The sequence below is a fragment of the Protopterus annectens genome, chromosome 7.part0, assembly GCF_019279795.1.
Source record: "Protopterus annectens isolate FY-2018-M chromosome 7.part0, PAN1.0, whole genome shotgun sequence".
Lineage (NCBI taxonomy): Eukaryota > Metazoa > Chordata > Ceratodontiformes > Protopteridae > Protopterus > Protopterus annectens.
Window position 1 is genome coordinate 1,038,480,970 of NC_056739.1, and position 23,746 is coordinate 1,038,504,715.

The 23,746-nt window shown below is 41.3% G+C and overlaps 1 protein-coding gene and 1 long non-coding RNA gene across 5 annotated transcripts in view; one reads left to right on the forward strand and one right to left on the reverse strand.

The window, feature by feature from the left end:
* Window positions 1–23,746, reverse strand: part of COPS2 (COP9 signalosome subunit 2) — a 1,892,836-nt gene that overhangs the window by 335,143 nt on the left and 1,533,947 nt on the right. The window lies entirely within an intron of this gene.
* On the forward strand, window positions 1,279–14,654 carry LOC122806837. The gene is made up of 3 exons (XR_006365562.1): window positions 1,279–1,293; window positions 2,329–2,331; window positions 14,555–14,654. It is a non-coding gene; the product is annotated as an uncharacterized LOC122806837 (long non-coding RNA).

Below are 23,746 nucleotides of genomic sequence, written 5' to 3' on the forward strand. Positions count from 1 at the left end.
TGTAGAGTAAGCTTTTCCAACACAAAATTGAGATCCCAAGCAGGAGTAGGAGCTCTACGTGGGGGTCTTATGTTCTTTGCCCCTCTAAGAAATTGCTTAAACAAAGGATGGGAAAATAAAGGAGGGTCACAGTCATAGTGAGCAGAAATGGCTGCAGCATGAACCTTTATCGAGGAGAAAGACAAACCCTTGTCCAATAACTCAGTAAGATATTGAAGAGAAACACTTAAATCAGGCTTGGAAACATCAAAGTCCTTTGCTTTGCTCCAAAGAAAAAATCTCCTCCATTTATCAGCGTAAACTTTCCTTGTACTAGGCCTTCTGGCCTCCAAAATAACATTCAAAACTTGTAGTGGAAGCTGAGACCCTCCAGGGTCTAAAACAGAATATGCCAGGCTGTGAGATGCAGAGACTGAATCTTGACATTGAGGAAGTGATTGCCCTCCTGAGACAAAAGATGCGGAATCAAAGGCAGAGGCCATGGAGGTTCCCGTACCAAACTCCTCAGTAGTGGGTACCAGTGCTGTCGAGGCCAATCCGGCGCTATCAGAATCATGGATGGCTTGTCTATTCTGCCCTTCAGGAGTACCTTGGGAATGAGAGGCAGAGGTGGAAAGGCATAGACATGAAGATTGCTCCAACTGAATGATAGAGCATCCACCTTCCAAGCTGTGGGATGAAACATTTTTGTGCAAAACTTTGGCAACTGGTAATTTAGTGGAGAAGCGAACAGATCTATGTCTGGAGTCCCCCATAACACTGTCAACTTTTGAAACACATGAGGATCCAGTTTCCACTCGTGAGGATTCACTATTTGTCTGCTCAACACATCCGCTAAGGAGTTCTGTGCTCCTGGTAGAAACCTTGCCTGAAGATTGAGGTGTAAACTGAGAGCAGTCTCCCACAAAATCATCGCTTGCCTGCAAAGAGGGTACGAATGGGTTCCCCCTTGCTTGTTGATGTACCACATGACAGTAGTGTTGTCTGTTTGAATCAACACCTGTCCTGGGTGAAGTAAATCCTTGAAAGCCATCAATGCAAATTGGACTGCTAACATCTCCTTCAAGTTGATATGCAAATGTTGAAGTCTGACAGGCCACGTGTCTTGCACCCATTTTCCATTGAGGTGTGCTCCCCAAGCCTTGTCCGAGGCATCTGTCGTTAGAATCTGACTCGCCTCTGGTCGGGTCACAGAGAGTCCCTTGTTTAGGTGACATTCCTGAGCCCACCACAAAAATTCCTTCTGAATGCAAGGTATTATCTGAATGACAGTGTCTAGATCTTGGCAGTGCTGTGTCCATACATTTTTGAGATACCATTGAAGCTTCCTCATATGCAGTTTGGCATTGGGAAGCACCAGAATACAAGATGCCATGAACCCCAAGGCTTGAAGGACTGTCCTTGCAGTCAGCCTGGACTGTAGAGACATTTGATGGAAATAAAGAGAAAGGCTTGTTTGTCCGGGGTCAAAAAGGCCATCTGGGAAGCTGTATTCAGTCTCACACCCAGAAAGCACATGTCCTGAGAGGGTACTAGACTGGACTTTGTTTCGTTCACAGAATACCCTAGGCATCTTAACACTACCATCACATACTGTAGATGATGCAGAAGTTCGTCTTTGTGTTGTGCAATAATCAGGCAATCGTCCAAATAAGGATAAATCTGTATTCCTCTTAACCTGAAAAAGGCTATCACTGGAGCCAGAACCTTCGTGAACACTCTGGGCGCAGTAGATAAGCCAAAGGGCAATGCAGAGAACTGATAATGTAAATTTCCAGCCCGAAAACGCAGGTACCTCCTGCAACTGGGCCTGATAGGAACATGAAGATAAGCCTCTTTGAGATCCAGAGTTACCATCCAGTGATCTTTTCCCAACAGAGGTAAAAGCTATTGTAACGTCAGCATTTTGAACTTTGGAATGTCCAGATAAGTGTTGAGGATAGATAAATCCAAAATTGGTCTCCATGTGTTCCCTTTCTTTGGCACTAGAAACAGGCGAGAATAAAATCCTAGTCCCACTTCTGACAGAGGAACTGGCTGTATAGCTCCTATTTGAAGAAGTAAAGAAATCTGCTTGTGAGTCTCTATCCTTTGCCGAGGAGGAACGTCTGGCATGCCTTTGAAAGGAGGCAATGTATGGAAATAGAACTTGTAGCCTCGGTTTATAATGTCCAATACCCATTTGTCCTGGGTGACTAAAAGCCAGTTTTGCTTGAAGAGTACTAACTTTCCTCCCAAAGGAGCTGCCAGGGAAGAAGAATCTGGCAGCTGAAAATGCAGGTCATTGGGCCTGTTTACGAAAGGACTGGCCCCTGCCCTCACCTGCAGATTGTGCAGGTGAACTCCAAGTTCTAGGCCTGAAAGTACTTTGAGCTCTGCCCCTGCCACGTCTAGATCTACCCCTAGACTGAGAATCAGAAGAAGGGTAGGTCCACCCCTTAGTAGGCCAATTTCTACTAAACTTTGGAGGTTGCACCTGCAAAAAATCTTTAACAGTCTGCATGGACTTAGCCTTGTCTTCCATTTCTTCAAAACCAACTCCACAGGGGGACCAAACAAAACTTCAGACTCTAAAGGGGCATCCAGAATTCTAGATTTAACATGCTCGGACAAATTCTGATCCTTAAGCCAGGCGTGCCTACGAAGAACTGAACCAGTGGCAGCCACCCTAGAAGAGGCCTGTACAGCATCAAAACCACACTGCAAAGAATGCTTACCCACCTGTTCAGAGACATGTACTAAATCCTGCAATTCTTTACACTCTATGCCCTCTGCCAAAGCATCCACTTTAGATTTTAGCTGAGAAAGGAGGAAATTCTGATATTTCAACATATGAAACTGGCAATTTAAAGCCCTCATTGCTAAAGTAGAAGAGGTATACACCTTCTTACCCCATCTATCCAAAGCTCTAGCTTCCTTATCTAGAGGAACCGGATTCTTTACAACAGAAGCTCTAACACCCTTAGGCCCCTGACTAATAGTTTCTGGGTCCGCCCTAGGACTCTTATACAGATATTTATGAGCCTCAGGCACCCTGTAATACCTGTCCGGTTTAACTGGCGCAGGAGGCAAAGAATCTGGATTAAGGAAGCCTCCGAGAAAACATCTTGAACAACATCCAAAACAGGAGGTATAGCCAAGGGTCTATGCTGTGGTAAAAACAAGAATTCCCTAAGCCTCTTCCGTGAATCAGAGAAATCCTGTCCTTCCCACTTAAAATGCACCCTCATGGAATGCAGAGTTTCTGAAAATGAAAAATCCTCTGGAGGAGAAGCAGAAGGAGTGGAATCCTCTGCATCAGAATCCGAATAAGGGGGAAAATCTAGAATATCTTCAGCAGAAGAGTCTGAGTCATCTGAGGCCTGATCCAAACTTTCCAACTCTGGCTCCACCCTGGGTCTCTTATCAGGAGGGGGCATAGAGCCTCTAATTAAAGTAATCAAATCTTCTGCCATTTTAAGCATGTGCTTTTTAGGCACAGACCCTGAAGTACCTGGAGGGACACCAGAGGAAGGCAAAACAGACCTGCCCTTAGAAGAAGCCTTAGAAATAGTAGCAGAAGGCCTAACCACCTTAGGCATAGAAGGGAGAACAGTAACTTGAGAGGCCCCTTCAGCTTGACCTGACTCCTGTGAGGCCACATCCTGCAAAATCAAAGTTTCCCCCTGAGACTCAACAGAAACTTCAGCCGGATCCACCTGCTCCACTGTAGTTTCTGCAGGACCGGCGTCCGAAACGGACGAATCAACCTGTCTAGGTTTCAAGGATTTGTCTTTGCGCTTCTTGGAAGCGGCGCCGGAGGATCCGACGGCATATTATAATTACACCGCTTACCAAAGACTAACCTAGCACAATCTAACCTTCTCTTTATAGTGCGCTTATTAAACCTAGCACAAAACCGACACCGACTACGCCGTGGTCCGTCCCAAACAAGGAATGCAATGAGAGTGATAATCCCTGTGCGGTATCTGTTTCCCACAAGAAATACAATTATTCACTTTTTCTGACATCCGGAATTAACTGAGGCAAGAAAAAACAAAAATATTCCCCAACGGGGTACTTAGCCCAACTTGGTTTCAGTCTGAAACTCAGAATACGAAAATTTCAGAACGCCGAACGGCACTTGCAACGCTGCTTCTGCATCGGACCATGCGGCAAAAAAGACTGAGGATATGACGTCGGTCATGCGCTTTTATACCCGGACACTCTGATGTCAGATCTAAGCGCCCATGACCGACGTCAGCCTAATACTTTGGTATTCGGGCCGACCGAGGACAGCGGACTACCCATATGTAAGGACTGCAGCAATGTGAGATGAAGAACATCTCTGGATGCTACCCAATTCGGATTTGTGAAAGGTAGGTCATGTCTCCTAAACCTGATAGACTTCTCTGAAACAGTTACCAAGGCCATAGACGAGGGCAAGGTGGTCCACACAGCCTACCTGGACCTCGCTAAAGCCTTTGACACTATTCCTCATTCAGGAATCATTGATAAACTCACCAATCTTAACACAAACCCTTACGTCACGAGATGGGAGACCAACTGGCTCACGGACAGAACCCACACGGTAAGAGTTGCTGACTCTAAATCTGACCCCAAACCAGTGACAAGTGAAGTACCCAAGGGTTCAGTCTTGGGAACTCTCATGTTTGGTATATACTTCTCTGAAGTGCAAGCGAACACCAAGGGTCTATGGCTAACCAAGTTCGCATATGACTGCAAACTGGGTGTCATTATTGATTCCCCTGCCGACATAGACATCCTGCAAAACGGCCTCACTGAGACGGGCACATAGTGTCAAAATCATGGCCTCAAACTAAATGCCAAAAAATGGATTATCCCCTTTGGCAAAAACAAGGTACCCATGAATTACCAAATAGGGGGAAGTTCACAACACAGAAAGTGTGATAAGAGACCTTGGGACCCAAGTGGATATTAACCTTTCCTTCGATAACCACATTGCCACAGTGGTCAGAAAATCTTTCTACGTGGCCCACAATCACAAAATAGTTCGCATCTAGAAATAAGGAAGTCATCGTTCCCTTCTACTCATCACTTATCAGACCCCTCATTGAATACAATGCCCTGTTTGGGATGTACCTCACAAGACACCTACAACAACTTGAGAGGCCCCAAAAGTACTTCACCAAGAGGATCGCTGGACTCCAACAACTGTCCTATGCCGACCGACTCAAGAAACTCAAACTCTACTCGATCGCATACCGCTTACTTCGAGGAGACCTCTGTCTGACATACAAAGCTATGTCAAACCCGGAACTGTTGGACATGCTCCAATTGTATAAATCCCAATCTCCCCGAGCTACAAGCTCTAGTGACCTAAACCTCACCATAACAATAAATAGGACATGCTGGAGGGATAGATTTGTGTTCTCAGAGACTCCCCATGCTCTGGAACAAAATTCCTATCCATGTCAAACAGAGCTCGTCATTAGCACTATTCAAGAGAAACCTTGATAAGTGGATGGGTGATAGGAAGTTCACCCCTGGGATTATGTCTGGGGCACTGCTCGATAGAGGGGCAGGAATTTAACAAAACATGGGTGGCAAAGGCCAATACAATGTTGGCTAGGCTTGCTTTGGCCCTAGGGCCATTAGCCTAGTACCTACCTATATGAACTAAACCCAGTGGACTACCTTGAGAAGACAACTTGAGCCATAGATGATGGGCAAAAAAGTGCATACTGCCTACCTCAATCTGGTAAACCCATTCTATACACTATCTCACTTACATATTATAGACAAACTCAAAAATTTAGACATAAATCTCTATGTAATCTGATGGATAGTCAAATAGAGCATGGATGTGACATGAAGTAAGGGCGGGGGAATCCACCTCCACCGATAGTGCTGTTCTAGTGGTGGTCCACAGCATTCAGCACTTGGACCTCTACTGTTTGGAATACACTTCTCTGAAGTCACAGCAAATATAGAGGGTCTTTGGGTGACCAAATCTGTAGATGACTGCAAGCTGGGTGCAATGACTTATTCCTCCAAAGATGTAGATATCTTTGAGCAGAGTCTGACAGCCAACTAACTGGGAGCCAAAAACATAGCCTAATACTCAATGCCAAAAAATGCACATTTATACTCTTTCGGAATATGCCCATCCCTGCAAATTACAACATCGAAAACACTCTCCTAAGATTAGACCCAGTGGTAAGGGACTCGAGAACTCAGGTTGACAGTAATCTGAACTTTGATCATCATGTGTCCATAGTGGTCAGAAAATCCTTTTATGTGGGGCAAGTTATAAGTTATGGCAAGGCATCCAGATGTAAGGAAATCATAATCCCACTATGCTCAGCCCTCAACAGACCAATAAACGAGAGTACACTGCACTCTTCAGCATGTACCTGACCAGGCATTTTCAACAACTATAGTGGCCACAGATATTCCTCATTAAAAGCATTAAAAGAATACAGGGTGTAAATAACATGTCCTATGAAGAAAACCCAAAACCCTTGTCCCTGTACTCAGTTTCCTACAGACTACTGAGGGGCAATCTATACCTAGCCTACAAGGCCTTCGCAGATCCACAAGACAAACAGCACAAAAATTACCCGATCTAAGCATCTAAACCTCATCTGTTATATGAGCAAAACATGTTGGAGGAACAGGTGCGTGTCTGAGAGAATACCCTTTTCCTGGAAAGGACTCCCCATTTATGTGAAACAGAGTTCTTCTTTAAGCTTCTTCAAATAACATTTGGACCAATAGATGGGAAATCATAAATTCACCCCTGCTTGTCACCTGTGGCCTTTATGGACAGCAGCATATAGATGCTGTAAGGCACACGCATACACCAAAGTCATTCTAGTACTTGGGCACTGACAATTAAGAAAACCGTGGCATGAATGGCTATGCTTAAAAAGGCTCCAGGGCCATTAGACTTAACTCCAATGAGGATTTCTTCTAGTGAGTTGCAAATGCATGAAATTGCTTTCCTTACAAATTTGTGTAACAAGAACATGCTGGAATCCAGAAATACATATAATAACCAATATCAGCTATAGTGGAATATAGGAAAGGGTAGGATACTGTTTAGCGATGAGCTTTTCTTTAAAAAAGCTATACTTTACTAGGTATGACACTGATGCATACAATGTATTTTATACAACATACATCATGGACAGAAGTAGGTTGAAAAAAAAAAAAAAAAAAGAGAGACCCGGGTACACAAATCCCACGAAAAAAACATGCCCAATCCACATATGTGCACTGGTTCCAGGATTGTAAAAATGACCGTGTAGAATCTTCAAGACACAGAAACATTCCAACAATGGGGTAAAGCCATATTCAGGGGGAGGATGCCCCTACCCCATTGTAGAAGGACCGGGGCTGTTTAACAGACCTCTCAACTGTCCAGACTTTTGCAGAATGTTTAGATTCTTGCCTCATATTGAAAAAAAAAAAACGATTTAAATGAATTCAATGCAACTTTCTAAATATCCTTACAACTCCTGGAAGGATGGTAAACACAAGTAATGCAATTTGGCTAACCAAAAAGAGTAGAATGCTACTGCCGAACAAAGAAAAAGAGTGGAAAGAAAGGTAGAAATACAAAACATCACATCACAATATCTTAAAGTCCAATGCTCCACATCAGTAATAAAAAGCAAATAAATGAAGGCAAAAAAACTATACTAGAACACTCTAAACAATAGCTAACACATCCCTAAAATGATTCCAGTCAACTGCTGAAGAACTCTTGCAACATGGCCAAAAATTCAACCCTAATCTCCCTCTCCTAAAAAATCTTCCATCAAACCTGCAATAGAATTAATCTTTTATTTCATAGATAGCATAGTGTTCCTAACCAAGGATTCACACATCTAATCCCAACCCTGCCTAGTAGCCATATATCATTGCATCCACTTTCAACTTCAAACCAGTGCCCTTATTCGATATAAAACAACTCAAACCATGCTCAGCTTCAGTTTATGACCTTCAAAGTGAGTACCTTAAAAGAGCAGCCAATAGCATTGCCCATCTTGTCTCAATCCTTATAAATAGGTCAGTCTAGGAATCCCATATTCCCTTTCTTGGGAATTAGTCTCACATTATCTATACAAAGTAGGAAATTCAACAGACTTCACTAACCTTAGACCTAAAGTGAGCTTAGGTTCATCTGAGAATAGTAGGCTAATTGTCATGAAGTCTGAACAAAACTGTGTACTCCGTTTATGAGGTGAAGAAAATAACCATCATGCTAAACCCAGCATATCGGAAATACAGGAAAATATGACTTCTGTACCTACGATATAAGTAACACTGCACCTCTAACCCTTATAGATACTGTTAATAAAGAAAAAGATGACAAACTAGTCCCCCCTTATTTCTATACTTGTCTAAAGCCTTCAACACAATTTGTCACAGCAAACCTCTACTTCAAAAGTTTACATTAGGTCTATCGCAGAGCACCCTTCTATGAAAAGCTATTTGTCCAATAGGTATCAGTAAGTAAAATGGAACTCCACCCTCTCTCCATACCTCGCAGTCACCACCAGTGTACCATAAGGCTCTATCCTTGCTCTCCTTCTCTTTCACACACCAGCACCCCCCCCCCAGTGATCCACACAACAGGCTTCCCTAATACAATACACTGATGACTTCACAAAGTGCATCAGATAGCTTGGCACATCTCCAAAAAATTACTCAGGAAGCTGTAACAGACACCAAAACATGGCTTTGTAACTCAACTCATGCTCAACCCTCTCAAATTACAACTGTTTCTCCCAGAGCTCTCTCATGAAAAACATTTAAAATCCTCTCACTTAATAATACAGCATCTGAAGTCACTTCGAATAGCAAATAATGAAGGAGGACAGTGGATGATTATAAGTAATACTGAATAATAACAATGATAGTAATACTAATAGTAGTGATAAAAGTGGATGACGACAACTAAGTTTGCAGATGACTGCAAGCTAGGATAAATCCTCAAATGTCTTTGGCAATCCTGCAGGGAGGTTTGTGTCAAATAAATAACTGGTGTCAAAATCATGGTCTAAAACTAAATACTAAAAAATGCATTACTGTATGTTTTGGGAAGTCATCTACCCCCCTGGGAACTACCACAATGACAATACGGCCCTAAGACGTGACCCAGTTCAGGATTTGGGAACTTATGTAGACAGTGACTTAACTTTTGACCAACATATGTCTGTTCTTGTAAGAAAGTCCTTCTATACTGCACAGATTATAAACGGAGATTGTGCCTGGACCTAGGGATGTCATTGACCCCTTTACTCAGCCTTGACTGGGCCCATCTTTGCACATAATGCCCCCTTTGGCATGTATCTGTTCAGACAAATGCAACAACTGCAGCTCACACAAAGATACCTTACTAAAAGGATAGAAGGCCTAAAATAACAGGTCCTACATGAACCGAATGAATCCCCTTGTCAGTATAGTCTGTATCCTACAGACTCCAAAGAAGTCACCTGTGTCTGGCATAGAAGGCATCCTCTGATCTATTACGAATGAATTTACTGCACAACAGTAAGTCAAATGTCATCAGAAATAATTTGCCTAGGCATTTAAACCTCTTCTGCAACATTAATAGAACAGTTTGGAGGGACAGGTATATTATGCAGAGAATACCACTGCTGTGGAACAGACTACCCATCCACATAAAATAAAGTTCATCCCTGTCCATTTTCAACTGCAACCAAGGTATATGGATGAGAAACAGAAAATCTACCCCAGAACGTCCCCATGCACTACCAATGTGCATGTGCAGCTCCTAAATGCTTTATTGTATGCATGGGTCCACTCAAATTATCTATGGTATGATCCCAGTTATTCTCTTTAGGGGTAATATTTAATTATCAACATTGTGACAGGTAAGGCCAATCAATAACCTATGGGATAGGTTATTTCAAACAGAAAAGTGGAAATTAGCTAGATAAAATGGCCAGCAACAGTAACTTTCCTAGTACTTACCTTACCTAAGAACCTATCTTACATTTCACATGCACAAATAAATAATGCATAAAAAAAATCACCAAAAACTTGGAATCTCTTAGCGATCCAAACACTTTCAAAAAAAAAAAAAAAAACACTTTATTCAGCTGCTTATATTTTTCTAATTTGTTTCTTCCCACTACTCTGTTACTTCATCTTGCTTTGATACTTCATGCTGCTTGCTGCCTGCTCTCTAAAGTGTTCAACTGCATCTTTTCTGTTGCATTTATTACTCCTTGTTTATAGCCTGTCTAAATTATTCTTAAGTGTTATTCTAAGCTCTTAGTTTTGGTTTACACACTAGGCTTTAGGCCCACCCCTAAGCTCTCACTCCCCCTTCTCCCTTAGATTCTGACAAATATGGATGGACAATTTCCTACAGTTTCTCCTGCCAGTCTGGTTGATATGGGCATCCTAAGACTGTGTAGCAACTGCCTCAAGTCAGGGGCAGCCTTAGCTGAAATGGCGCCCTAGGCGAAGTAGTGCTCCGGCACCCCTTAAGCCCCACCCACACCATTCTCATGAAACACTCCTATTTGTGCCACACCCACAGGCAGGATACTCCCCAAGAAAGGCATTTCAGTTATTTCCTTCAATTATTTAAATGCATAGGAAGAAAAGATAGCTTGCAATGTCGTCTAAGTGAAGGAGGAATTTTTCTTTAATAAACTTGCTTTATCTGTTCACATCTGTTTATCTGTTATCCTTCACGCATATTTTACTATAAAAGTCATGTCCTCAGAACATAGAAGCCCATGTGCCTTGTTATAAAGGGTTGCTTAAGTTAATCTAAAAAGTTTAATTTACTTTGGGGTAGGCGAGCGAGTCTTACAGTTCAGTGAAAGTAGAATTACAACCTCTCTCCTCCCTATGTACAGTAGCTTAAGCCTCAGGGACTTGTGGGAACACTACATACAAGGGAAGAATGAGGTTTTAAAGAAGGCAGTATTTGAATTAGTTATGTAATGTTTGGTTGACAATGACTGGATAGATTATAAATGATGTATAATGTTTGCAACTAAAATCATGTCAGTATGGTTTGTGATGTATGATAATTGCAACAAAAATTATGTCAACAGACACATACATTTTAGATATATACGCATATATATATATATATATATATATATATATATATATATATATATTCATAGATATGTGTCTATATATATTCTTAATGTGTTCATATATGAATCTGATTTTTGCTTTTATAAAGTTTTTGCATAATTAATGAGAGGAGAGATTTTATTGGTCAGTATGTATTTTAAATGTTATGCATTGTGTTTTGTTGAATTGCCTGATGAAGCAGCATGATTTGCTGCAAAAGAGCGCACAATTAAATTTTGTCTATGTTATTATTCCCTGCTGTGGTTTAGTCCTTCACTTATTTACATTGACTTTTATCTTATTTTTCTGATGGACCATTAATCTACACTGCTCTTATTTTGTTTTGTTCTACTCTTTGGAAATTCTAAAAAAAAGAAGCAGAAGTGTGTGTGTGTGTTTGTGCGTGTATGTATGTATGTATATGTATATATATATATATATATATATATACATATATATATGTGTGTGTGTGTGTGTATATATATATATATATATATATATATATATATATATATATATATATATGTATATATATATCTTGTTCAACCTCTAAGCATTAAAAAGAGCTGGATTTCAGAGTTATAGTAGATGATCCTTCCCAGATAGACCCCACAGAGTTTGTGATAAAGATAAAGACTCTATGCACAGGCTTATTGCAGTTGTTTAGTAATGTGTGTTCCCACAGAAAGGTATAACTTTATGAAGAATATCAGAAAATCTGAAAATCTAGGTTAAATTTGGGGACAGGAACCTTAGTAGCATAGCTAAACCATAGTAGTTGAGATAGGGCATGGACACGGAGTATGCATGTGCATGTATATATGTATGTGTGTGTGTGTGCGTGTGTGTTTGTGTGTGGTGTGTCTGTGTGCGTGTATGTATCTACACAGATATGCCCATGGTGTAATGTGTGTGTATGTGTTTACACAGATAAGCTCATGGTGTATGTGGGTGTGATACATAGGGAATATTTGTTTGACAGGTTAACTTAAGCATTAATTAATGTTAGATGTTGATATGAAGTCAGTCCTAATGTAGCAGCATGAATGAATTAATGGCAGGATATTATGGCACAGGGACATAGGGTAAAAGAAGTCCATTTAGAAAAAAAAGGGTAGTTATAAAATTAATAATGTGACTGATAATTTTCATTATATTTACTGCCAGCTGACATTACAGAGGTTTGGCAAGAAGGCATGCAGCATGTCAAATGACGTACTAAACAGGCCATGTCTACTGTCATTCTCTGCTCTCCTACTTACTCAGAGAATGGCTTTATGTTTGGAAAAAATTCCAACTAAATTAAAATTAACTAGTAATGCAGGAATCTAAGCCACTTCAATATTTTCTTAATTTGCAAAACAGAATTTATTATTTCAGAACACTTATCACAATACAAGGTCATGTGGTACATTGGATAATTGCCTTTGAAAGACTTGTTATAGGAATATAATTTCCTCATATAATTCCCTAGCAAATATTACAATAACTGATTTAATTAATTTAAATTCAACATTTCTTTAGTGTCATGACAACAATATGTACATTTCAGCACTTCAGCATGCTCCTTTAAAGCCAAGAATTTTAAATAGTAACACTGACATCAACAAATGGTTATAAAAATGTATTTTAAGTTGCATTTCTAATGCAGGTAACCAATTCTAAATTGCATAAAACTTAATCAAATAATAATTACATAACATATATATCATACAAGTGTGTGTATGTATGATATACATGCAGTATATATATATATATATATATATATATATATATATATATATAAAATGTGCGTGTGTGTGTGTGTGTGTGCATCAATATACTTACTACCAGCTTTACTTTATGACAGGGAATTAGTCTTGGGTAAAGAATAAATTTCTCTAAGCCAGCATGGACCAAGTAAGACATTTAGTAAAGAACTCCTTACTGAATAGCTTGGGTTCCAAAAGAATTGTTTTAATCATGTAAAATGTGTGTCCAGGCTTTGTCAAAATGTAATCTGGATTATTGGATGGAAAACCACAAGTTCACCCTGGATTAGTACTCTTGTCCCTTATGAACAGGGTAACATTTAAATGCTTAGCTGGCTCTGGTTGTTCATACTTAAAATACAAAGGCCACTGGCTTAAAATACAAAGGTATATGGGTTAGAGTCCATGAAGATTTTTGTTGCGTCTTTCGGCTTTTTCCCAGTTAGGGGTTGCCACAGTGGAACTCTGGTCCGCTAATGATTGGCCGAAGATTTTTACGTGCCGAGTTATGAGCCCTGATGCACAACCTTCAACGAAGGTACACCTCTTCACGCATGTCTCCACACAGAAAATGCTTTAGCTGAGAATCGAATGGATAAGTCTTGCTGTGAGTCGACAACGCTACCGCAGCACCACCACCGCATGAAGATTAACAGAATTGCAAGCTTAAATTCCGTGTGCAAGTGCGGAATTTGCATCCACGTTGATGTGCGTGCATGCCACTCATGGTCTGCATTAAAGCAGACGGCGCTTGAACAGCTTTTTTTTTTTTTTTTTTTTTTTTAATTACTGAAGCCTTCCAATCAACCCACAGCTTTAAAAGTGGGAGGGTGTTTGCCCTCCCCCTTGTCCTATGGTTCTGGCACCATTGGACAGAACTACAGAAGTGGGGGGAAGAGCGCAAACACCACAATACAGTTGGGACGTGCTCAGAGACAGGGCGCCGAGAAGAGCGCAAACTTTACAGAATAAGAAAAAATAATTATATTAAATAAATAAATGAAATTTGCGCCCTTTATGAGGCTAGCCTGAATGGCGCCCTAGGCGGTCGCCTAGTTCGCCTATGCCTATGGCCGGGCCGTGCCTCAAGTATACGGACAACCATCTACTACTACCACCTAGGAACACAATTTGTGAGAGATGCAATTACATTAGGAAAATACAGTCTAAGCTATCTCCACCTCAAGCCAGTATATCTGGCACTGAAAAGGTTGTCAACGCAATCACTACACCTCAAACACCACCCACACCTACACAACACACACCTACAAATGCGGAGGTCCTCCACATAAACTTATCCAAATAAAGCAGACCTCCAAGGCAAAAACACATGCGATCTCCACAGCCCTCCACACCACATACTACACAGTCCACACATCTATGCCTCACAACCACTACAGGTTTACCATAAACCCAACAGTACTAAAACCCGAACAGATCGAAGAAAGCACAAATCCTTAACAGCACACTATGCTTTAATGAACAACGACTTTTCTGTCCATCAAAAGGGAAAATACATAAAGCGACTCTTCAGTCCACCAGTAAAACGCATCACATTAACGCAATTCAACACGTACTGCGTTTTCGTTTCAAAGAACTTCATCAGATGGAGACAAATGCATACCCTTTGCAATGTACAATCGTTTTATGCCAGTCTTCGTTTCTATCTTGCCCAGTGTATCATTCACAAAATTTGGTTCGTGTAGGGAAAGGTTTAATAAATATCTACACGAACCAAATTTTGTGAATGATACACTGGGCAAGATAGAAACAAAGACTGGCGTAAAACGATTGTACATTGCAAAGGGTATGCATTTGTCTCCATCTGATGAAGTTCTTCGAAACGAAAACGCAGTGTGTGTTGAATTGCGTTAATATGATGCGTTTTACTGGGGGACTGAAGAGTCGCTTTATGTATTTTCCCTTTTGATGGACTGAAAAGTCATTGTTCATTAAAGCATAGTGTGCTGTTAAGGATTTGTGCCTTCTTCGATCTGTTCTGGTTTTAGTGCTGTTTGGTTGGTTTTCGGAACAGTGATTCTTTTTTGTTTTTTTACCATAAACCCAACATATTCGTCACAGGAGACTCCACTGTGAGACACACAGATGTGCCTATCACCAGGCTGGATAAGGAGAAAGGCACAGCTAGGTGCCAGTCAGGTTATTCTCCTACTAATGTGAATTAGGGTAATACTTAAAAGTTATACCTGATTTTGGACTTTTAAAGACTCCATAGTGGTGCTAGTTATGCACAAAACATGGCACCACTATACACTGAAAGCATCATTCATACTTGCTTCTTCCTACAACATATACTCCAAATTCAATATCTGACAAACAATGAAAGAGAATTTAAAAAATGTCATACATAAGAACATGCACTAACATGTAGCATCATTCAGTAGGCTTGTACCAGAATGTCTCACTGGAGCCATGTTGTTGCGTGCAGTGAACTTTTGTTTCAATTGTGCCAGCAGGGTAACCTACCCAGTATCTGAGCAATAAAGCATGGCCATAATCACTGTCACGTACATCAAAGGAGGTGAAGTGACAACTCTGGTTTCACAACCCCTCAACAAAACTAATTCTAAACATACTGTCATTATCCACAAAAGGAAAACACTATAAATATTGTATAAAAAATAGCTAACTAATAAGCCACACAAAAATTAAAATTCTTAAAAAGTAATAATTTAATAAAAAAAGGCTGCACTAACCTCTTCTCCAACTAGGCATGGAAGTCCTCTTTCCCCTTTACTTGCTTTATATTTAGAGCCACTGGCAGAGAAAATACGGGATGAGTGTTCTTGTTCTAATCTACCTACTTAACTAAGTAAATTACTTGAAACTTCAGCAAGGTGTCCTTATTCCTTCCACAGGGAGGTTATCAGAGAGAGCGTCAGTCTCCTAGATCTGCTAGTTAAAAGGATTTTATCTGGACTAATCCTTTGTACTCTATTTCTTTCCAAACTGGGGGAGGCCTTAACTGATATGTCTGTCTCTGACAAGACTTAAGCTCTTTCTTTGTTCAAATCTGCTTCTCAGGTAGCTAGATATTCAGTTAAGTGTAGCTAGGATGATGCTGATGCTTCAAGGGCTGTGACAGGGTCAGTCATGCAGAGGTATTTCTGGATTATGCTTTAATCTCTTATAACAAATATCAAGGCTAAGTTGTCAGCTTCACCTCTGGATACTCAAAATTTGGTTCTGCAGATGCAGACCTCTTTAAGGTGTTACAGGACAAGGGTAAGGTTATGCAAGTTCTTAAGCACATTATTTTCCTTTCCCTTGTTCCTAAATACCAGAGGAATTATCCTTCCAAAAAGGTACTTTTGTGCAAATACATAAAAAGGCAGCCCTTTAAGGGGTAAAAAGTCCTCTAAAAGGTCTGTCCAGAGAAACCCAATCATGACTCTAAAGGCAGAAGTCTTCCTTTCTTAATAAACCTGCTTCCATGTGACTCCCTCCTCCTTCATCCCATCCAGAATCCTCTCTCTCTCAGACTGCCTCTGTCCTTTCCCATTGGTAGAGAATTACAACAGACAAGTGGATTCTGTATGTAGTTCACGGGGGGCTTCATAATGGTAGTGAAGTCCCTTTTCAGGTATTCCTCAGCCTCCTCATTCCCACTTGCCTCAATTTCCAACAGTGTGTTTCCATTCAATTTGGCCTGCCTCTGGCAACTGTATAGCCAATTTCACATTGGCATAAGGGCAATGGTTTCTATTCCAGGATGTTTCTAATTCTGAGGAATGACAGTCCTTGGAGATCTATCTCAGATCTTTCCTTTCTCAACACTTTTCTGAAAATTTCCACATTCAGAATGTTAACACTCTAGCACCGCTTCTTGTCTTAAGCTTTTCTGGTTTCTCTAGAAGGATGCTTATATCTCCATATTCCTATTTATCCTCTCTTCAGGAATTTTCTCTGTACCTTCCCCACATTATCAGTTCTATACTATTTGTTCTTTCTATAGCCCTAAGGGAATTTACCAAATGTCTAGCCCCTGTCAACCTAAATGAATGGATGGATGACTGCATATTCACTCCTGTGAAGGTGCCCATGTCTCTCCTGGACAGAGTAAGTCTGTGTTAACTGCCATAGACCACTCACCTGACTACCGACAACTGAGGCAACTCGGGATAAATATGGCTAGGCTTTTTACAGCTCTATAGCTATTAGCCTAGTAACTTCCTGTGAACCCATGAACCTGTCATAACCTTTTGTAGACTTTGTGACATCCAGATTTTTCCTTATCTGGATAATCTTCTCATTCAAGCTCCATCTCAGCAGAATTTCCTGCAGGACTTGGAGTTCCCAATACTCCTCCTTTGAATTGTAGGCTTCATTTTAAAACTTAAAAGTCAGTTGTGACACCTAAAGATCAGGTTTTCTTGGATTGCAGAATTCAGTCTCTTATTATGACTACATGTCTTCCTCCAATCAAACAAAAAGAACACTTCTCTGAATAAAGTGCCCCTGATAAGCAAAACAGGAAATCCAGTAAAAGAAACTTCAGAGGCACACCACAGCAATCGGAGCCTACCTGATTAAAATCAGTTTTAATCAAAGAACACAATAAAATAGCTGGTAAGCGCTTTCACATTTCTCTGAATGCTTCTTCAGATTTATACCAATACTCCTACTGTCACGTATTCTTAAATACAGTTCTAATTAACTTGCACCAATCACAAGCCTCCTCATTACATCCTTAATGTAATAATTAACAGTAAATAAAGCCAACTCTCTCCTTAAAGTGCTTGCAATGCTAATAGATATGGTGCATCCTTATACAAAAACACATACAACTACATATAAAAATACATATGACTACCTATAGAAACACACACAAGTCTGTGCATACAATAAAAATACATACAAAAATAAATAAAACATAACATCTCGAAAACATAAAAAGTGGACATTTCATGAAATTCAATCATTTAGCTAAAACCATATCCATTCTAATTAATACTCATTATGTCTATAAGACTTTGTCATAAATTCCTACCAAAAACATCATTCTACTATCACATTTACAAATCAATTGTTTAAGATTTTATATTTGTACATAATAACTTGTGTTATTACTGAATAAATACCAGTCTACCATAAAGAGTAACTAATGGGTAAGGGGTCTATCTTTCAAAAAGGGTTTCAATGAGACCCTATCATTCAGGCCATGCAGTCTATCTGCTTGTAGTCTAAGGATCCATCAAGCTTCCTGCTTTTTCAGTATGGTTCCTCACGTCACCTAACCTTGCTGTTTTATATATTAGTTCCATCACCATAACCGAAACTTGTGTGTAGTGTCTGCATGCATTACATGTCTTGCAAGAGCATTACTTTCATCTTATTTACTGATAGCATAAATGTGTTCCCTAACATGCTCTCTTAAAGTCCTACTGGTTTTACCAACATACATAAAAGGAGCTACATTTCTGACATACAGCTAGATATATGAGATCCTTTGTCTTACAATCTGCATATATTTTGAAGGAAAATTCTTGACCTGTGTCTGGGTGAAACAAATTCCTTGCATCCAGACATAAATCTACAATGATCTACATGGAAATGTTCCTATCCTGACAGATCTAACCCTTTCCCTTCTAGTCTTCTCATAACATAGTAACCTCTTCAGTGACTGGGTATTCTTGTATGTAAGGTTCGATGTATCCCCCCTGCTGCTTCTCTAACTTTATTATCCAACGTAAATATGTGCCAGTTATTTTGAATAATTTCCTTTATCTTCTTATTGTTGTTCGTGTATGGTAACACTATTCTGTTGATGTACTGTACCTCTGGTTCCGTTGGTCTCTATATCTGGTCTACCCCTATTCCTCTTAACATATGGTTTACCTACGGTGTCCCTTCTGGTTACAGTCTCATCATAAATGCTGTCCGTCTCATAACTACGATACCCTCTCTCCTTAAAATCATTCTCTAAACTATCTAACCTAAGCTGAAACACTGAATCTTCACTTGTCAGTCTGGAGACCCTCAGGGCGTGACCTTTAACTATATTCAGATAGATGTGTGGAGGGTGCATGCTTGTACGGTGTAATAATGCATTCTTCCTACAGGGACATCATTTTCTCACCTTTTAGCCGATTTTCTGGATGAAAGGGTTTTGGCTCCTCTCCAAAACCATTTTTCGGAGGACGAACTTTGGCTTTAACAGGAGGCAAGAAAACCTACTACAAGAAAGTTTTATGTAGCTAAGTGGAAGAGATTTTCTTCTTGGTGTCACAGCAATGAACAAGATAATCTTTCTGTGGGAATACCGTTTCTCTCCTATCTGCATGAGTTGCTCAGTTCTGGTCTGACATATTCTTCTGTTAAAGCTCATTTGTCAGCCATCTCGGATTGCCTACAAATGGATTCAGCACTTTCTTGCACATTTAAAGTCAGTTTCTAAAAGGGTGTCATAGGTTCATAGGTAGGTACTAGGCTATCGGCCCAAGGGCCTAAGTAAGCCTAGCCAACAAGATTCCCTGGCTTACGCCACCCAAAAAGTTAATTTCCTGTGCCCCTGATGAGCAGAGGCACAGAAGTGATCCCCTGGTTGTATTTCCTATTTCCCATCCACTCATCAAGATTTTTATTTAAGAGTGCTAATGAGGAACTTTGCTTGACATAGATAGGTAGCTTGTTTCAGAGTATAGGAAGTCTCTGGGACAGGAATCTATCCCTCCAGCATGTCCTGTTTATTGTGGTGACAAGGTTGAGGTCCCTAGAGCGCATAGCTCAGGCGGGATTGGGATTTCTTTAGGTGTAGCATGTCCAACAGCTCTGAGTTTAACATAGCTTTATATGTTAGGCAGAGATCTCCCCGGAGTAGGCGATAAGCTACAGAGTAAAGCTGGAGTTTTTTGAAACAGTCAATGTAGGGCATCTGTTTGAGGCCAGTAATCCTCTTTGTAAGGTACTTCTGTGGCCTTTCCAGCTGCTGCAGATGTCTTGTGAGGTACATTCCAAAAGGGGCATTGTAGTCTATAATGGGTCTAATGAGTGCTGAGTAGAGGAGAGCAATGACCATTTTTCCAGGATGAGAACCCTTTTGTGATGAGGTGTGCCACACAGAAGGATTTCCTGACTACTGTGGTGATGTGATTACCAAAGGGAAGACTACTGTCCACCTGGGTCCCAAGGTCTCTTCACACATTTGGAGTTAAGTAGACTGCCATTTATGTGGTAGTTCATGGGTACAGAGTTTTTACCAAAAGGGATGACAATGCATTTTTTGGCATTGAGCTTGAGGTCATGCCTCTTACACCAGGCATGTGTCTCAGTGAGACCCTTCTGTAGGATGTCCACATCATTTTGGGACTCTACTATGGCTCCTAGTTTGCAGTCATCTGTGAACTTCGTTAGCCAGAGGCCTTCTGTGTTAGGCTGTACTTCACAGAAGTAGATACCACACAGGAGCGGTCCCAGGACTGAACCCTGTGGTACTCCACTTGTCACTGGTTTGAAGTCAGATTCTGAGTCTGCAACTTTTACAGTGTGGGTTCTGTCAGTGGGCCAGTTGGCAACCCATCTTGTGACGTAGGGATTTATACCTAGTTTAGTGAGTTTAGCGATAATTCCAGAATGGGGGATGGTGTCAAAAGCCTTGACAAGGTCAATATAGGCTGTGTGAACCACCTTACCCTCGTCTACGGCTTTGGTGACTGCCTCAAAGAAGTCGGTCAGATTCAGAAGGCATGATCTGCCTTTCACAAACCCGAACTGGGTGGGGTCCAGAGTTTGGAGGTTATCAATGTCTTTGCTTATGAGTTCCATAATGATACGTTCCATGGTCTTGCAGACCAGGCTCGTCAGGCTAATAGGGCGATAGTTCCCAGGATCAGTGGGGGCTCCCCCTTTGTTGAGTGGGATAACTGTTGCTGTGTGCCATTCAGTGGGCACAAAGCCTGACGTGAGACCATGATTGAACATGGTGCTTAGGTGGGGAGCCAGTTCATTCTGAAGTTCGTGTAAAATCCAGCCTGGGATGTTGTCCGGTCCCATGGATACTGTGTTTTTGGTTTTAGAGAGTGCAGCTTTTACCTGCATAGATGTGATTACATGGACTCTGCATTCTTCATGTATAGATATGGGCCCTTTAGGGGGTGCGAGGGGGGTAAAGTTAGCACTGAACCTATCTGCCAGGATGTTGGCAATATCAGTTGGTTCTGTAATTTTCGTGCTGTTGTGCTGTAACTCAGAGCAGATCTGGGTGTTGCCATTGAGATTCTTGACACAGCTATAAAATGCTTTGTGGTTGCCCTTAGAATCAGTGGTGATTTTGTTTTCGTAGCTAGCTTTGGAGGATCTTATAAGGGATCTCAGCTTCTTACTGAGGCTGACCAGGGAGTTCCTCCACTCATGGGATTTTACTCTCTTTTGCAACAGTTTCTTCCTTCTGTAGCAGAGTTTGTTTATGGCAGGGGACCACCAGATTGGCTTCCTTTTTTCGGAGGATAACGTCTTGGTTCTGTTTAGGATAGCACGATCCATGCACTCATGTAAGTTCTTATAGAGTGCATTTGTGTAGGACTCTAACTGTATTGTCCATCTGCATGGGTATCATGATGTTCGCCACTTCTGTCTTAAGAAGCATGAAGTTGGCTTTGGAGTAATTTTTTACAGTGGTTTCCTAAATGGTGGGTGGAGGCGGAATGCGGCTATCTAGGGTGATTAGCTTATGGTCGGATCTGACCAACGAGGAGCTGACTTCAGGTGTGGAACACTGGTCACTTATGTTGGCAATGACTAGGTCTAGGATACTGGTTGTCCCTGGTAGGGGTGTGGATAAGTTGATCCAGGGCATTGGAATTAATGAATTCCAGAAAGTGTTGAGCGAAGCAGTTGGTACACTAATAGTTTTTCCAGTTAATGGTGGGGTCGTTGAAATTGCCCATTATTACGGTGTTTGGCTGAACCGTAATATTTTCCAGTATATCAAAAAAAGAGTAGTGGGAATCCTGGGGCATGGTGGGGGATCTGTAGCAAGCTACAATTTGGACTGCAGTTTTGCCCAGCGTTAGTTGCACTTGGATAAACTTGGATGCATTATGCTGCGCAACTAGCCTGGAGGTGTGGATATCCTTAATGAATATGGGCACACCTCCGCCTTTGGTGTTCTGGTGCAGGTTAGATGGCCGAAAAGTGTGGTATGAGTTATAGTCTGGTAATGCAGGGGTGCTCCCTAGAGCCTTGAACCAGGTTCTCAGTTACTGCACAGATATCGATGTTCTCCATTTTAAGGAGTGTGTCAAGTGAGTGCATTTTGAGATTTAGACTTCTAGTATTGAGTAGCATTACCCTCAGTTTTTGCTTGCCTGTTCCGGTTACGGTGGTGAATTCGTGATTTGAAACTTGCATAAAAAGGCACTATACGGGCGGCAAGAGCCTTAGCCATTATCCGGAATCCCAGGGGCGACAGGTGCAGGCCATCGCTGGCAAAGCATCGTGGTCTGTCAACCATGTCATCCCAGGCAGAAAGATACTGGATCCCCTTAGAATGACACCAGAAGCTTAGCCAATTGTTCAAGTCAATCATTTTGTCCTTGTACTGCGGTATCATTCTGAACGGTGGCAGGATGCTACTCAGAGCTAGGGTCATACCTGCCCGGGCTACAAGATTGGAGAGCTCTTCCATGTCTCTTTTCATGTAGTCCAGGGAGGTACGTCTCAGATCGTTCACACCAACATGGACAATGACAGAGTCATATTTGTACTTGTTGTGGAGTGACCTGAGTGTGTGGGTTATGTGGCGGATCCTGGCACCTGACAGGCAGCTGACAGTAACCTTCTCCTTGTTTACCTGGAAAGTGGGACATCAGTGTGCCTGACTACAGAGTCACCTGACTAGTGTGTTGGGTACGTTGTATTGCCTTATGGGCTGTGCTTTATTGGCACACTGAGTCTGCGGGCTGTGTCTCATTTGGGTTGTGTTCGGGGGATGGAGGTTGGTTGCGTTTCTGCTTTGGAGGTCTATGTTGCTTGAGCAGATTATTATTGAGAGCCTCTGTGAATGTTTTGTGTTTCTATATGTGGATTTTGGTGGTGTACATTTAGTGGGACTATGTGATGAGTGTGGTGTGGTGCAAGTGTTTACCTTCTCATCTTAATTGTCAAGTTCAGTCTTGGTTGGAGAGAGCTTTACCTCCAGTTTGGTTAGATAAGTGCATCTCTCACAGGTCGTGGTGTTGAGTGGTAGAAGGAGAGGGTTGTGTGTACACATGAGGCAATTGCTACATTGCCTCAAGATGCCCACATTCATCAGATAGACAGGAGAGAACATTGGGAGCTGACCCTTGGACATGCCTGAACAAAAAACTACTTTCCTCTAGACAAGTGAGGAAAGTTGAGTATAAGAGCTGTTTTTCTCTAAGCAAGTGAGGAAAGTAAGTACAAAAACTGTTTTCCTCTAGTCTAGGTAAAGAGGAAGGCTGAGTGCCGTAGTAATTTGTAGCTTATTTAGTGCTAACAAGTTCTGAACAAGTGCTGAGCATGAATAAGCAGATTCAAGTGCTAAAACTAAGAGTCTGTACATGGATCTTGTGCTAGATAGGCTACCTAGTGCTTACCATGCCCACTAATGAGCTAGAATGCTTCCCTCCAACACAGAAAGGCTTGGGGGGCTCAGAAGCTTACAAACAGTCCTGGATACTGCAAATCTGTATCTAGACTAGACTAGTTACAGGAAAGGTGGGAAACAAATGCAGATGCAGGCTTTTAAACCAGAAAGTTGAAAGAGATGGAAAAACTGTCCAAACGGTCAATAAACTACAATTTCTGGGCCAGAAACGACTCTTGTAGTAGATAGGCTACGTAGTGCTTACCACTCCCACTGATAAGCTAGAAGGCTTCCCTTCAACACAGAAAGGCTTTGGGGGTGGAGGAGCTTA